This window comes from Tenrec ecaudatus, chromosome X (assembly GCF_050624435.1).
Source record: "Tenrec ecaudatus isolate mTenEca1 chromosome X, mTenEca1.hap1, whole genome shotgun sequence".
Classification (NCBI taxonomy): Eukaryota; Metazoa; Chordata; class Mammalia; order Afrosoricida; family Tenrecidae; genus Tenrec; species Tenrec ecaudatus.
The window spans coordinates 88,044,089-88,059,141 of NC_134548.1; the positions used below are offsets into that span (position 1 = coordinate 88,044,089).

Consider the following 15,053-nt stretch of genomic DNA (forward strand, 5'->3'; position numbering starts at 1 on the left):
AAAAGCCAATTATTGAAGATAACTCATACACAGCAGTTTACACAGAAGAAACATCCCTTGAACTATATTGAAAAAATAGTTAAGATCCTTCCGCCACCTTAATACTTGACCTATAAATATAGACACATAGATCTATTTCCCCATCCTCCTATATATATTTGCATGTACATGTCTTTGTCTAGACCTCCATGAATGCCCTTTGACTCCTAGCTCTTTCCTCCATCTCCCTTGACTTTCCTCCTGCCCTACTACCATGCTTCATCGCCACCTGGGCTAGAGTATACCTCTTCTCTAAGCAACCTTACCCTTGATCATTTCCCACCAGGCAAGGACCTTGGGCCTCTACTCAAACACTCCCTCAATGCATGAATACCTTCTTTTATAAAATTGGTACTCTATGATGCTCACTCTCCCGACACAACGGCTGGAGCCAAAGTGGGTGAACAAGTAAATGTGGTGAAGAAAGCTGATGGTGCCCGGCTATCAAAAGAGATAGTGACTGGGGTCTTAAAGGCTTGAAGATAAACAAGCGGCCATCTAGCTCAGAAGCAACAAAGTCCACATGGAAGAACACACCAGCCTGAGTGAGCAAGTGGTCCCAAAGGGATCAGTTACCAGGCATCAAAGAACAAAAAATCATATCATTGACTGCACACCTCCATGATAGGATCGCTGAAGACAAATGGGTGCATAAGCAAATGTGGTGAAGAAAGCTGATGGTGCCCGGCTATCAAAAGAAATAGTGTCTGGGGTCTTAAAGGCTTGAAGGTGAACAAGCGGCCATCTAGCTCAGAAGCAAATAAGCCCACATGGAAAAAGCACACCGGCCAGTGCGATCACGAGGTGCCCAAGGGACCAGGTATAAGGCATCATGCAAAAAAAAAAAAGATATAAGTGTGTGTATGTATGTGTATATATGTGTATATGTATATATGTATGTATATATATGTATATATATCATATTAAATGAAGGGGGAAGTGCAGAGTGGAGACCCAAGGCCCAAGTGTCGACCAATGGAGATCCCCTCATAGAGGGGTTTAGGAGAGGAGATGGGTTAATTAGGGTGTGAGGTAGTATTGATGAAGAAAACAGCTTTCCCCCGGATCCTGGATGCTTCCTCCCCCCAACTACCATGATCTGAATTCTACCTTGCAGGGCTGGATAGGACAGAGGCTGTACACTGGTGCATATGAGGGTTGGAGGTACAGGGAATCCAGGGTGGATGATACCTTCAGGACCAAGGGTGTGAGGGACGATGCTGGGAGAGTGGAGGGTGAGTGGGTTGGAAAGGGGGAACTGATTACAAGGATCCACATGTGACCTCTTCCCTGGGAGAGGGACAGCAGAGAAGGGGGGAAGGGAGACTCCGGATAGGGCAAGATATGACAAAACAACGATGTATAAATTACCAAGGGCATATGAGGGAGGGGGGAATGGGGAGGGAGGAGGGGAAAAAAAGAGGACCTGATGCAAGGGGCTTAAGTGGAGAGCAAATGCTTTGAGAATGATTGGGGCAGGGAATGTATGGATGTGCTTTATACAATTGATGTATGTATATGTATGGATTGTGTTAAGAGTTGTATGAGTCCCTAATAAAATGTAAAAGAAGAAAAGAGAAAAAAATGATTAGGGCAAAGACTGTACAGATGTGCTTTATACAATTGATGTATGTATATATATGAACTGTGAAAAGAATTGTATGAGCCCCAATAAATTGTTAAAATTAAAAAAAAAGAAAAGACTAATAAAGTTAATAAGTCTCAAAAAAGAAAAAAGAAAAAATAGTTAAGAATATTGCTTAGTGCCATTCAGGAAATTACGGGATCAATCCTGAAAACAAATGAAAAACAGAAATACTAGAATCTTCACACCAAAGGAAAGTCCGGGAGTTAAGGAATAACATTGCAAAAATCTATAAAAATTTGAATGATATTGATAACAGAATGACAGAGATGGAGAACTATAATAGTGATCTCGAAGATAACCAGGTAGAATTCAGCAAACAAGAGAAACAATCAAGCAAAAAAGCAAAAGAATTGGAAGAAAGCCTGAGGAGGATGTGGGACTCCACAAAGCGAAAGAATATCTGAATTATTAAGGTCCAGGAGCAGGAAGATAGAAATAAGCCTACAGTTAAAATAGTAAGGGTACACTTGGAAGAAAAATTTCCCCAATATCATAAGGGAGGAGATGATAACCATTCAGGGAGCAGACAGAGCATCAATTAGTTTGCCCCCCAAACAAACAAACAAACCACCAGGACATACAGCAGTCAAACTATCCAATTTAAAGGAAAAGGAGATTATCATAAGAGCAGCTAGAGAGGAAAAAAGCAGTGACATATAAAGGTAAGCAGATAAGAATTAGTTCAGGCCTCTCCTCAGAAATCATGCAGGAAAGAACTGGAGAAATGTGTCCTGAAAGCTGAAAGACAACAAACAACTGCAATACAAGAATCCTTAATTCAGCAAAGTTTTCCATCAAATTTGAAGGAGGTATTAACATTTTCTCTGATAAGGAAACATTTAGAGAATTTGTAAAAACAAGACCAGCATTACAAAAATAATTTTAGTTCTTTATGGTTAGAAAAATAACAACCGCAGCTGACGAACATGGGACCACCAAAGGGTGTAACAACCCCCAGAAATCAACACATTGATGTGGGCGTGATGATGCAATTCTCTGTCATATGATTGAATGATTGAAGCACTGAGTTAACTGATATGTAACTTAACAATAAAACTACTGATAGAAAAGAGAGAGATCATGAAAACTGTCAAAATATAATGAGAAAATATTTTTCAATAAAAGTCATGGAAGATTAAGGAAAAAGAAGACAGTGAAGGTTTAGAATACTACATATTTGACAAACCTATCATAAAATTATGGGCTTAAATGATAGCCATACCCATACCTATCATTTAATAAATTATGAAAACATCAGATTAATATTTATTAAGCATACAGAATGTGTCAGGTACATGACATCCAAAAGTACCTACACGAGTCAAAGGCAGTTGCTCTTATTAGGTGCTGTTTAGTTGTTTTAACTATGTAGATCTGTTGCCTCCTAAAAGCCTTGGATTTTGTTTTCACTTTTTTTTTAACAATTTATTAGGGGCTCATACAACTCTATCACAGTTCATACATATACATACATCAATTGTATAAAGCACATCTGTACAGTCTTTGCCCTAATCATTTTTTTCTCCTCTTTTCTTTTTTTACATTTTATTAAGGACTCATACAACTCTTATCACAATCCATACATATACATACATCAATTGTATAAAGCACATCCATACATTCCCTGCCCCAATCATTCTCAAAGCATTTGCGTTCCACTTAAGCCCCTTGCATCAGGTCCTCTTTTTTTTCCCCTCCTTCCCCTTTCCCCCCTCTCTCATGTGCCCTTGGTAATTTATACATCGTTGTTTTGTCATATCTTGCCCTATCCGGAATCTCTCTTCATCCCCTTCCCTGCTGTCCCTCTCCCAGGGAAGAGGTCACATGTGGATCCTTGTAATCAGTTCCCCCTTTCCAACCCACTCACCCTCCACTCTCCCAGCATCGCCCCTCACACCCTTGGTCCTGAAGGTATCATCCACCCTGGATTCCCTGTACCTCCAGCCCTCATATGTACCAGTGTACAGCCTCTGCCCTATCCAGCCCTGCAAGGTAGAATTCGGATCATGGTAGTTGGGGGAGGAAGCATCCAGGATCTGGGGGAAAGCTGTGTTCTTCATCGGTACTACCTCGCACCCTAATTAACCCATCTCCTCTCCTAAACCCCTCTATGAGAGGATCTCCATTGGCCGACACTTGGGCCTTGGGTCTCCACTCTGCACTTCCCCCTTCATTTAAAATGGTATATATATATATATATATATATATATATATATATATATATATATATATATATATATATATATATATATATATATATACACACACACACATACATACACACACACATATATCTTTTTTCTTATTTTGCATGATGCCTTATACCTGGTCCCTTGGCACCTCCTGATCGCACTGGCCGGTGTGCTTCTTCCATGTGGGCTTTTTTGCATCTGAGCTAGATGGCCGCTTGTTTTCACTTTTTAATGTAAATGTAACTTTTCTTAATCAACTCACACAGCATTGACTGAAAAATAAAAATACTGATTTAATTATGTCTTACTCTGGCATATAAAGTGGATAATATAGCTATATAGTTAGTATTGGTTGTATTTATACTCTTTTTTGTAGATAAATTTACTTGGGAGAGCAAATTCGATCATAAGATGGTTGTTGAACATGAAATGAAAATAAAGAGATTAGCTTAGATTTTATTAAATAAAAGTTCCTAAAAATACTATTTACTTTAGAAATATTTCTTTCTCGATATCTGGTAATAATTTTGCACTATAAAAACATGCCCCTTCATTCTCTTCTTTTTCTAAATAACATGTAATTTATCCTTTTGTTGAAAAGTCATTTTCTTAGACAGTCAAGTTATAATCCAATTGATTAGATTAGTGCATTATTTACATTCTCATTTAATTATAATCCAGTCTTAATGATACATTCTGGATTGATTGAGAGAAATTATATTCTCTTCATTACAATAAGAAGCACTCTGAACTCCTTTTAAGCCAGCTGTGATCCCATAGTACTGCATTTATAGACATTTTTTGTGGGGGATGGAGATAAACCGATTCTTTTGTCTTGATTCTATAGCCTTACAAGCTACATTTTCTGACCATGTGCCCTAAAACCTTGAGCATAGTTCTACTGTGGAACTTGCCCCACTGATCATAAATAGGGTCATCTTGTTATCGGTGAGGATGTCTCTGTTCTAACCCTACAAAGGAAGGTTATTCCTTTCTACTGACCAATAATGACTAGGAGAGACACAAAGTTTCCACACAAGCCAAGTTTTTGTTAGAAAATGAGCCAACTGGTGGAGATGAGGAGAGCCTCAGCAACACTTACTCTTTCTCATCAAAGCGAGCTGGGCTCAGGGTTTTAAATCCAGACCAGCCAGGTGCAAATGGAAGGTTACAGATATTCATTAAATTTTAGGGGAAAGGAATTTTCTTGGAATTCTAAGCTATACTAATAGGGTGTGCATGCAGTTATTTTCCAGAATGCCTCTTGCTTGCAAGGGATTTTTATTTTTTTTAACTATGTCTTTTTATTTTCATTTGGACAGAGTTAAAGGAAGTCACCAGTAACTTTTGTTTAATGTAAAAACAAAGGCCTCCACAAAATAAAAACCATGGACTTAAAGGATCAAGAGGGAAGCCAAAATCTGTCGCTAGGAGCCCATTTGAAGGGTGCACGTAAAATTTTAAAAGGCCTTTACAGTGCAGATTTCTCAAGTAAAAACCTTACAGAAGAAACATTAAATTTTTAGAGCTCCTTTTCTAGGCTTGAGTGATTTTGAGGAAGTGATAGGATAGTGATCACAGCTGAAGGGCTTGGGATGGATCTTGCTGTCACACAGTACAGTAGCAGAGAGTGACACACAAAAAATAATCAAGACTCCAGCCTACACTCCTGGATGGAATATTCATCATGTAGGTCAAAATATGTATAAGCATATGCCTGTGGAGTAAAGCCAGCATTTTTTTTCTGTTACCTTTCGGGTTGCCAAGGTCAACTTTTCATGGGCCAAGTTGAGGTGCCCACAAAGACTTGTGCACAGCCAAGTCCTTTAGGAATTTGCTAATGGTCTCATCCCAGCGTTTGCAATACTCCAGTTGCACCATACCCTGGTCTGCATTAGGTACATAGGCTATTATCAGCACAACCTTGTCATATTCAGCTATGATCACCTGACCCTCCTGACCATGCTCTTCTTCACCAATGCTGTAGGAGACTTTGAGTAGGCACTACAGAGTAAGCCCAAGACACCGTGCACTTCCTTATTTGAAGAGGCTGGCCAGTAGTGATGAGACAGTCCAGGCAGGTCAACTGGTCGTTTTTTCCTTGGAACACTTAGTTTCTTGGAGGCACAGAATATCTGGAACATCTTTCTTTACCCAATCTAAAGCTTTCTTCATAATCTAGGCTCAAAGCCCATCCACATTCCACAAACAGATCTGAGAGTAGCAGATTGCCACTAGGAGAGGTTTTCTGATCTGAGGGGCCCTCTCCAGTTGCTTCTTTCTCATTTTTCTTCTTCTTTTTTAAAAAAATTTGCTTTCTTGTGTGTTTGTTTTGCTCTGGCTTGATCTTGGGTTCTTCCTCATCAATGGCCACAGCACCTTTTCCCCGTGCTTTGGTATCCCTGCAATGAATGCCTTTCAGAACCTGTTGCACTGAAGCACGATTTATACTGTGCTTCCCCAGGCACAAAGAATGGAGTGAACTCACAAGGGATTCTGTTATCAGAGAGTAAGACTTATTATGGGATGACGTACATGCTTGCTATGGTCCTTGTTTGGCAGCCTCTTTCTCTTTGCACTGTGGCACACCACTGGGTTTGGACTAATTATGGTACAGAATATTTATAATTGCTTATATTTTTTCATTACTCCCAGTATACTGAGTCCCTGCAGCCTGATATACCTTTTGGTATTATCCTCATTTCCTAGAAAAATGCTTTATATAAATGCTTTATATATCTAGGACATCATTCATCTTTTGAAATCCAGACATTAACAACCAATATCTTTAAGCTTCTCTCCATTTTTTCTGTGTCCACAGTATGCAATTTACATTACAGCAATGACTTTTAAAAATTAAATTAACCAGTAGCACAAGTTGGTTTATGAAATGATGTCACTGAATCCATTGTCATGGTAAAATCAAAAGATAAAAACAAAACCAAGAACAAAAGAATGTGACACTCTTAACAAACTGAAAGAAAAAGGAAATCATGTCCAGGTGATTTTTTTAAGTTGGCCATGGCCTATACATAATTCAATATTCCTGCTCACAGTCATAAGTTATGACTGTAAATCAATGAACTAATATCATCCTCTCCACTCTTTTCTTTATTATTTATACTCTTAAACTAGTATAACGAACCTTCTAAAAAATCAAACCCACTGCCATCAAGTTGATGCCAAATTATATAGATCATATACAGGATTTCTGATATTGTAAATCTGTAGAAGCAGACAGTCATATATTTCTCCTACAGAGCAGCCAGTGAGTTTGTCCAACATTTATCCCGGGGCACCACCAGGTCTCCTTATACATAGGCCTAAGATGTTTAACTACCTCTCTTCTGTGAGTTTGTTGTACTCTGTGTTGCTGTGTTGCTGAAAGCTATGTCACTTGTATTTCAAGTGCCAGATGGGTCACCGAAAGTGAGCAGGATTCAGTGGAGCTTCCAGACTACAAACAGACAATGAAAACGGACTCAGCTTCTCACTTCGGAGAAAGAAGCTGTTGAAAACATTATGTCCCGTCCCACGGAAACTTCAACATGGATCCTGGAGGAGAGAGTGGGAATTGGGGGGACAAGAGGCACGGAGAATGGAGACAAGACAGTATCCTGATCAAGTCTCATTTATTGAGCAAAGGGTTACAGCTTATATAGGCCAGCAACGGGGGAAGCACCTGTCACACATGCAAATTAGGCTACCTTGGTGACAGGCCAATCAGGGAGTTCAGGGGAGCGTACCCTGCCCGTGAGTCAGTAATGGCTTAGTCTTCAACCAGGTATGTGGAGTGGCATGTTCATGCAAATTAAGCGCGGGTCAGGACAATCTTTTACCCAATCAAGGGGAAGCAGGACACAGGTGCTTATCTAAAGAGCATCACACCTTGTTTGCTCAAGCTTTACAGCTGCAGTGCTCTGTTACGTAGGCTGGGGTAGAAGAATGCCCAGAGCTCAGGCTAATAAATTCCAAGTAATGGCCGGGCCTCATGGCTCCGGACAGGTTCTGATAAATTCCTAGTAATCCTGGGCCTCATGGCTCCGGACACATTATGCAGAGCTCTGAAGTATTTTCAAATACAAAAGCCTAAACAAAGGAAGGAGAACATTGTCCGAGATATTGTCAGAGGATGGGCCCCTCAGGGCTGAGGGAACTCAAAATACGACTGAAAAGAGATGATTTCTTGGTGGGAATTCAAACATGATGACATGAGTCAGGTAAAGCATGTCGGAATGGAAACTTTGGGATATGAATTTGCTCATAGGGTACAAGTAGAGAAATAGCTGTAAAAATCTAATGATTAGAATGTGGAATGTGTTAAGTATGACTTTAGGAAATTGGAAGTGCTAAAAAATGAAATGGAAAGTGTGGTAGTTATATAATCTGGTGTCAATTTGAAAGAATTTTGAGTGAAGGGGTGGAGTCTAGCCTGTCAATCATTGTATAGCCAATGAAGCCTCTGTATGGGCATGGCCTTCCCCTGAGGTTTCTGGGAATTATGGTATTTTCTCCTTGGAGGTGGGAGACAGTCTATCTCTCTCTGTTCACACCTTGGGAGACAGTGAAGCTAACAAGACACATGGAATTATTCTACTTCCCTAAGCTGAAGGAGCCACTTGGAGACACCTGCCAGCACTGAGATGCTTACAACACCACTGGATCCACAAGACTTCCCACCCACTGGTCTGTGATCTTCCTCCATTTGGCATCATTGCTTGTATTTCCTGAGTCTGAAGAGGACTTTATAGATCAGTATCAGACATATAGGCTAGTATCAGACTTATGGACCTTATATGGACTGGGCTTAGATGTTTTCTCAATATTCAATTGCCTTTCAATATAAAGCTCTTTCTCATACACATATATGTGTCTATGAATTTGTTTCTCTAGTCTACCCTGAATAACAAATTGGTACTGGGAGTGCTTCTAGGGAAACACAATCATAAATATGGACTTCTAAAATTGGCTCTCCAGCCTGATTAGGCTTAAGAGCACTATTAATGCTATCTCTACCCTTAAAAGCATGGATGAGTTTGCCACTCTTACTAGAGTCGGTGGTGTTAATCCATGGTGTGAAATAGCAACGCTAATATCCACAGTATCGCCACCAATAGATGAAGTGCTGCTGAGAGGAGAGGCTCTGGGTGATTGTGTGTTTGATATTTTCCAGCATTTTTGTCAGGATGAGAAGTATAGGGAAGCTGGATGTCTGGTCCTCCTTGCAATAAAAAATGTGATCAAAGAAAGTGATCACCTCAGAAACTCAGAAGCATGTTTCAAGTGCTGAATAACAGACCTAAAAGCTTCTGCATTTGCTACAAAGAAGAGCTTTTTCTCCTCTAGTAATAGAGATGACATAATAACAGCATTAGCTGAATTACAGGTCTAGAACAGTGTCTGATAGTAAAGTAAGGGCATTAATCAGAAAGAATTAGGGAATTCGATGGTAAGACGGTTAATGTTTATTGTGCCAACATGGTCAATGAACACATGTGGGATTAATTGAAGGGCGGAGAGATAAATGACTCGGTAAGCCTCGCCTTTCTTGTCTCTTGCTCTTTGATCACTGGACCAGTGTGCGCCTGCTTTACTTGTTCTGTGCCTCAAGTTGCAAGCTACACTACCTGTTGGACACCTAACCCATGGACTGTGTCACTGTAATTTGAGGTTCTTTCAAGGCCTGCTTCGCCACACTATTGCAATATACATCTCTTGAGTTGGGGACTGTTGGACCCTGTCATCTGGCTGACTGTTGGTGACCTGCCTTGCTGTTTGCTGCTTGTGGCTGGATAGCCTGAATTGCTCTACAGAGGACTACCCAGTGGCCCTCAAAACTTGAAAGACTGCCAGTGTCTCACAGCTCTCTTATGGGTGTGAGTTGCACTGAGCCATTTGTACTGTTTTATAGATTAATTACCTGTTTATTTCTTATGTTATCTATATCTATAAGATATATCTATAAGATTATAAAGATATAGATATAAATATAGATGATATATAGATTATATAGATAGATATAGATACAGATATAGATATAGTTATTAGCATTCTAGTTTTGTTTCTCTAGAGAACCCTGTCTAATATAGATGGTAACATATGGGCTAATGATCCAGACAAAGTGGATATTAAGCCTCTAGATTTAATTGAGCCACCCCACCCAATAGATCCACCCCTATCAATTAATCCACTATCAGTAAAATAACCCACAACTGTAGCATTTCCTGGGGGCGATGCCTTACAAGATATTTCTGAGAGTTCTCAGAAAGCACCTACTACTACCAATTATTTCCTCTATGCCCGTAACTAGAATTGAGTCTCAGAAAGTCCCTAAAGGTGATATTCAGATGATAACTCAGGAAGAATTTCGATATACTCATAAAGATCTGCTCGATTTTTCTAATACATACAAGCAGAAAGCTGGGGAATATCTCTGGGAATTGTTACTAGGGGGTTGGGATACTGGTGCAAGAAATGTAACATTAGACCAGTCTGAGTTTCTTGATATGGGACCCCTAAGCACAGATTTTTCCTTCAATGTCTCAGGCAGAGAGGTTAAGAGATGATCTAATTTCTTATTTGGTTGTTTCACTGAAGTATGGGCTGTCAGATGGCCTAGATTAGACAAACTTGAAGTACCTGACTTACCTTGGCACACTGCAGATGAAGGCATCCAAAAGCTGAGGGAAATTGGTATGTTGGAATGGATCTATAAGAATAATCCCATAGAACCCAAAAGGGAGTGTCCTGAGGACATACCTTTCACCACACCCATAAAGAACACGTTTTTGAAGGGGGCCCCAGCATCTCGGAAGACTCCTGAGATTGCTATTTTATGAATACCAGGATGGGGCCGATTGAACCCCGTGGTAGTAGAGGGCAGGTGTCAGCACTGAATCAACAGAGACATGGTTATCGTAATGGACAGCAAGTTTTCCATAGTAATTAAAGCAACCTGTCTCATGTGAACTTATGGCATTGACTACTTAGCCATGGTGTTGCTAGGAGTTAAATACATGGGAAACCTACTAAATATTTATGTTATCTATACAAGAAAATGAATGCTATATCAGTTTAACAGCAATATAGACAGTCATGACCCCTCAATCAGTTCCCAGACCTGAGCCAGTTTACAGACCCAAAACCCCTTGAAGAAGGGGGAAGCTGAGTCCCTTTGAAGGACCCTGCTACATCACCATAGGTTTATACTGTTAGTCTTTCTTCTAGCCTTCCCTGAAAGGACCTGCAGCTTTTCACAAGAGTGACTGTTCATTGGCGGAAAGGAAATAATCAAATTTTTTGGGGATTCCTGGACATGGCCTCTGAACTGACACTAATTCAGAAGATCCCATATGCCATCTCTTAGTACTACTATGCCATATGATTGAAGTACGTGGTAAACTACAGCTACCCAATCCTCACAGGACATCTAATGATCCAGACCCTTCAGGAATAAAGGTCTGGGTCACCCCACCAGGCAAAGAACAACGACCAGCTGAGGTGCTGGCTGAGAGCAAGGTGCTGGCTGAGAGCAAATACAGAATGAGTAGGAGAAGAAGGTAGTTCTACCTATCAGTTATGACCACATGATCAATTTCAAAAGTGAGGTTTCTGATTGTGTTATCTTCTTTATATATACTTACTGAATATCTTTGCTTTGTTCATATATGCTATACCAGATACAATTAGATTCAGTGTGTTTTCATTTATATATATGATAGATGTATGATGTTAGATGTAATGTGATTTCCTTAATGTCTAGAAATTATATATGGCTAAAGAATTGGGTACAAGTGCCAAGTTGGCAAAGGGTGCACTATAATAAGTAGGTTTATTGTACCAACTTGGCCAATAAGAACATGTGTTATTAATAAGGTTGAACTTTGTTTGGAGGACAAATAGATAAATGATTCAGCAAGCCCTGCCCCTCTCTCTCTCTTGCTATTTTGTGTTCAGACCAGTGTGAAACTGCCTTTGTTAGTTCTACGCCTCAACTTGTGAGCTACAGTACCTGTGGGACACCCAACGCTTGTATCATGTTGCTAGAGCTTGAGGTTCCTTTGAGACCTGCTTCACAATGCTGCTGTAGTTTACATCACTTGAGTTTGGGACTATTGGATCCTGTCATCTGACTGACTGCTGATTACCCACCCTGCTGTTTGCTGCCTTTGGCCAGACTGCATACATTTCACTACGGAAGACTTAGCTGTTTGCATCCTTAACCTTTGACCCAACAACCCTCATGAGTTGAAGGACTTCCGGTATTTATTAACTGTTCCACAGAAGTAAGTTGAACAGAGCCCTCTATACTGTTGTGTGAACTAATTAGCTGTTATATTCATTCATGGTTATATATCTATCCCCTTACATATATATATATATATATATATATATATATATATATATATATATATATATATATATATATATATATATATATATATACACACACACACACACACACACACATAAGTGTCCTGGTTTTGCTTCTCTAGAGAGCCATTTCTAACACAAAAAGCATGAAGATCAATATCCTAGGCCTTAGTGAGCTGAAATGGATTAGTATTGACTATTTTGAATCAGAAAAGCATTTGATTTACTATGCCAGAAGTACCACAATCAAAAGGAAATGCTTTGCATTAATTGCCAGAAATAATATTGCTAAATACATCATGAAGTACAATTCTCTCTGTGATCTCATTACATCTATGCATCTTCAATAAAATCCAATCAATACAACTATAATTCAACTTTATGCACCAACCACAAAAGTTGTTGATGAAGAAATTGAAGAATTCTATCAATATCTTCAGTCAGAAAGTGCTCAAACATGAAATCAAGATGCATTGATAGTTATTGGTGATTGAAGTTCAAAAGTTGGAAACAGAGGAAGGAACAGTAATTTGAAAATAGGGACATGATTACAGAAATGAAGCTGGAGAATGCATGATAGAATTTTGCAAAGACCAATTACTTGTTCATAGCAAATACATTAAAAAAAACTCAGAAGGTTGCTATACATATGAATTTCCCCAGATGGAATACATGGAAATCAAATTAACTATATATGTGGGAATATGGAGAAACTCAATATTAGCAGCTAAAACCCAGCCAAAGACTGACTGTGAGACAGACCATTAATTGCTCATATGTAAGTTTAAGACAAAGCTGAAGAAAATGTAAACATATCCACAAGAGCCAAAATTTGACTTTGTGTCAATCCTTCCTGAATTTTGAGAATATCTCAATAATATGTCTGATGCATTGAACACTAATAACAGACTTGATGAGCTGTGAAAGGACATGAATTCATGAAGAAAGTAAGAGTCATTACAAAGAGAGGAAAGAAAGAAAAGATCTAAGTACATGCCAGAAGAGACTCTTTAATTGCTTCTTAAGTGTAGAGTGCCTAAAGCAAATGGGAGAAAAGATGAAATAAAGTTGCGGAATAGTAAATTTCAAAAGACAGCTTGAAAAGACAAAGCCAAATATTATAATGACAGAGAGTTAGAAAACCAAAAGGGAAGAATATGCTCACCATATCAAACTGAAAGAACTCAAGAAAAAATTCAGTCCCCAAATTACAATTTTGATTCTGTTGGCAACATATTGAATGATTCAGGAAGTATCAGGAGAAAATGAAAATGATGGAAAGAATGCAGCACAGAGTCACTGTACTAAAAAGAAGTAGTCGAAATTACAACATTTCAGGAGGTAACATATAAGCAGAATATATTGTATCTGAAAGAAGTATTTCAAACTTCACTGAGTGCATTAGCCTAAACAAAGGCTCCAGGAATTGATGGGATACCAATGGAAATATTTCAATAAGTTGAAGATGCACTGGAAGTGCTCACTAATTTATGCCAGAAAATTTGGAAGATACCTACTTGGTCAACTGACTGGAAGAGATACATATTTGTGCCCATTCCAAAGAAAGGTGACCCAATAAAATGCTCAAACTATAGAATGATATGCCTGATACTACACATAAGTAAAATTTTGCTTAAGATCATCTAACAATGATTGCAGCAGAACATTGACAGAGAACAGCCAAAAGTTCAGGCTGGATTCAGAAGAGGACGTGGAACATGAGGTATCATTGCTAATGTCAGATGGATCTTGGCTGAAAGCTGAGAACATCAGAAAGATGTTTATTTGTATTCATTGACTGTGCAAAGGCATTTGACGGTGGACCATAATAAACCTTGAATAAACTTGAGAAGACTGGAAACTCCAGAATAGTTCATTGTGCTCATTCAGAGCTTGTATAGGGATCACGAGGCACTTGTGTGAACAGGACAAGGGTATACTGCATGTTTTAAATCAGAAAGGTGTGTGTCAGGGTTGTATTCTTTTGCTGTACTTCTTCAGCTGTCTTATCTGAAGAATTGTGTGCCATCAGGATAGGAGGAGGGCTTATTAGAAACTTGCCGTCTGCACATGGTACAACCTTACTTGCTGAAAGTAGGGAGAACTGGAAACACTTGCTGATGCATATCAGTGTGGATTACAACTCAGTGTAGAGAAGACCAAAATCCTCACGACTGAACCAAGAGGTTACATCATGATAAAAGGAGAAAAGCTTGACATTTTCGAGTATTTTGCCTTACTTGGATCCACAATGAATGCTCATGGAAGCAGCTGTCAAAAGATTAAAAGATGTATTGCATTAGGTAAATGTGCTGCACAAGACCTCTTTTAGAGTATTGAAGCACAACTATATTGCTTTAAGGACCAAGCTATGGTATTCTCCATTGCATCATAAGCATGGGAAAGTGATACATTGAATAAGGAAGACTGTAAAAGAATTGATGTGTTTAAATTGTGGTGCCGTAGAACATTGAAAGTACCATGCACAAAAGGCCAAACTGATCTGTACTGGAAGAAGTAAGGCCTGAGTGCTCTTTAGAGGTAAGGATGGTAAGATTCCATCTTACATACTTTGGATATCTTGTTAGGAGAGCTCAGTCCCTAGAGAAAGACATCATGTTTTGGAAAGTAGAAGGGTAGCATAAGAGAGGAAGGCCCTCAAGGAGATGGATCACACAATAGCTGCATCAATTGGCTCAGGCATAAGAACAAGTGTGGGGATGGTGCAGGACCATACATTGTTTTGTTCTGTTGTGCATATGGTTCTAATCATTAGGACCTAATGGGTCACAGCCGGCTTG

At 39.2% G+C, this 15,053-nt stretch overlaps 1 pseudogene; it reads right to left on the minus strand.

The window, feature by feature from the left end:
* Nucleotides 1-5,393: 5,393 nt before the first annotated feature.
* LOC142433501 (DNA repair nuclease/redox regulator APEX1-like) overlaps nt 5,394-15,053 on the minus strand; it is a 48,888-nt pseudogene continuing 39,228 nt past the window's right edge.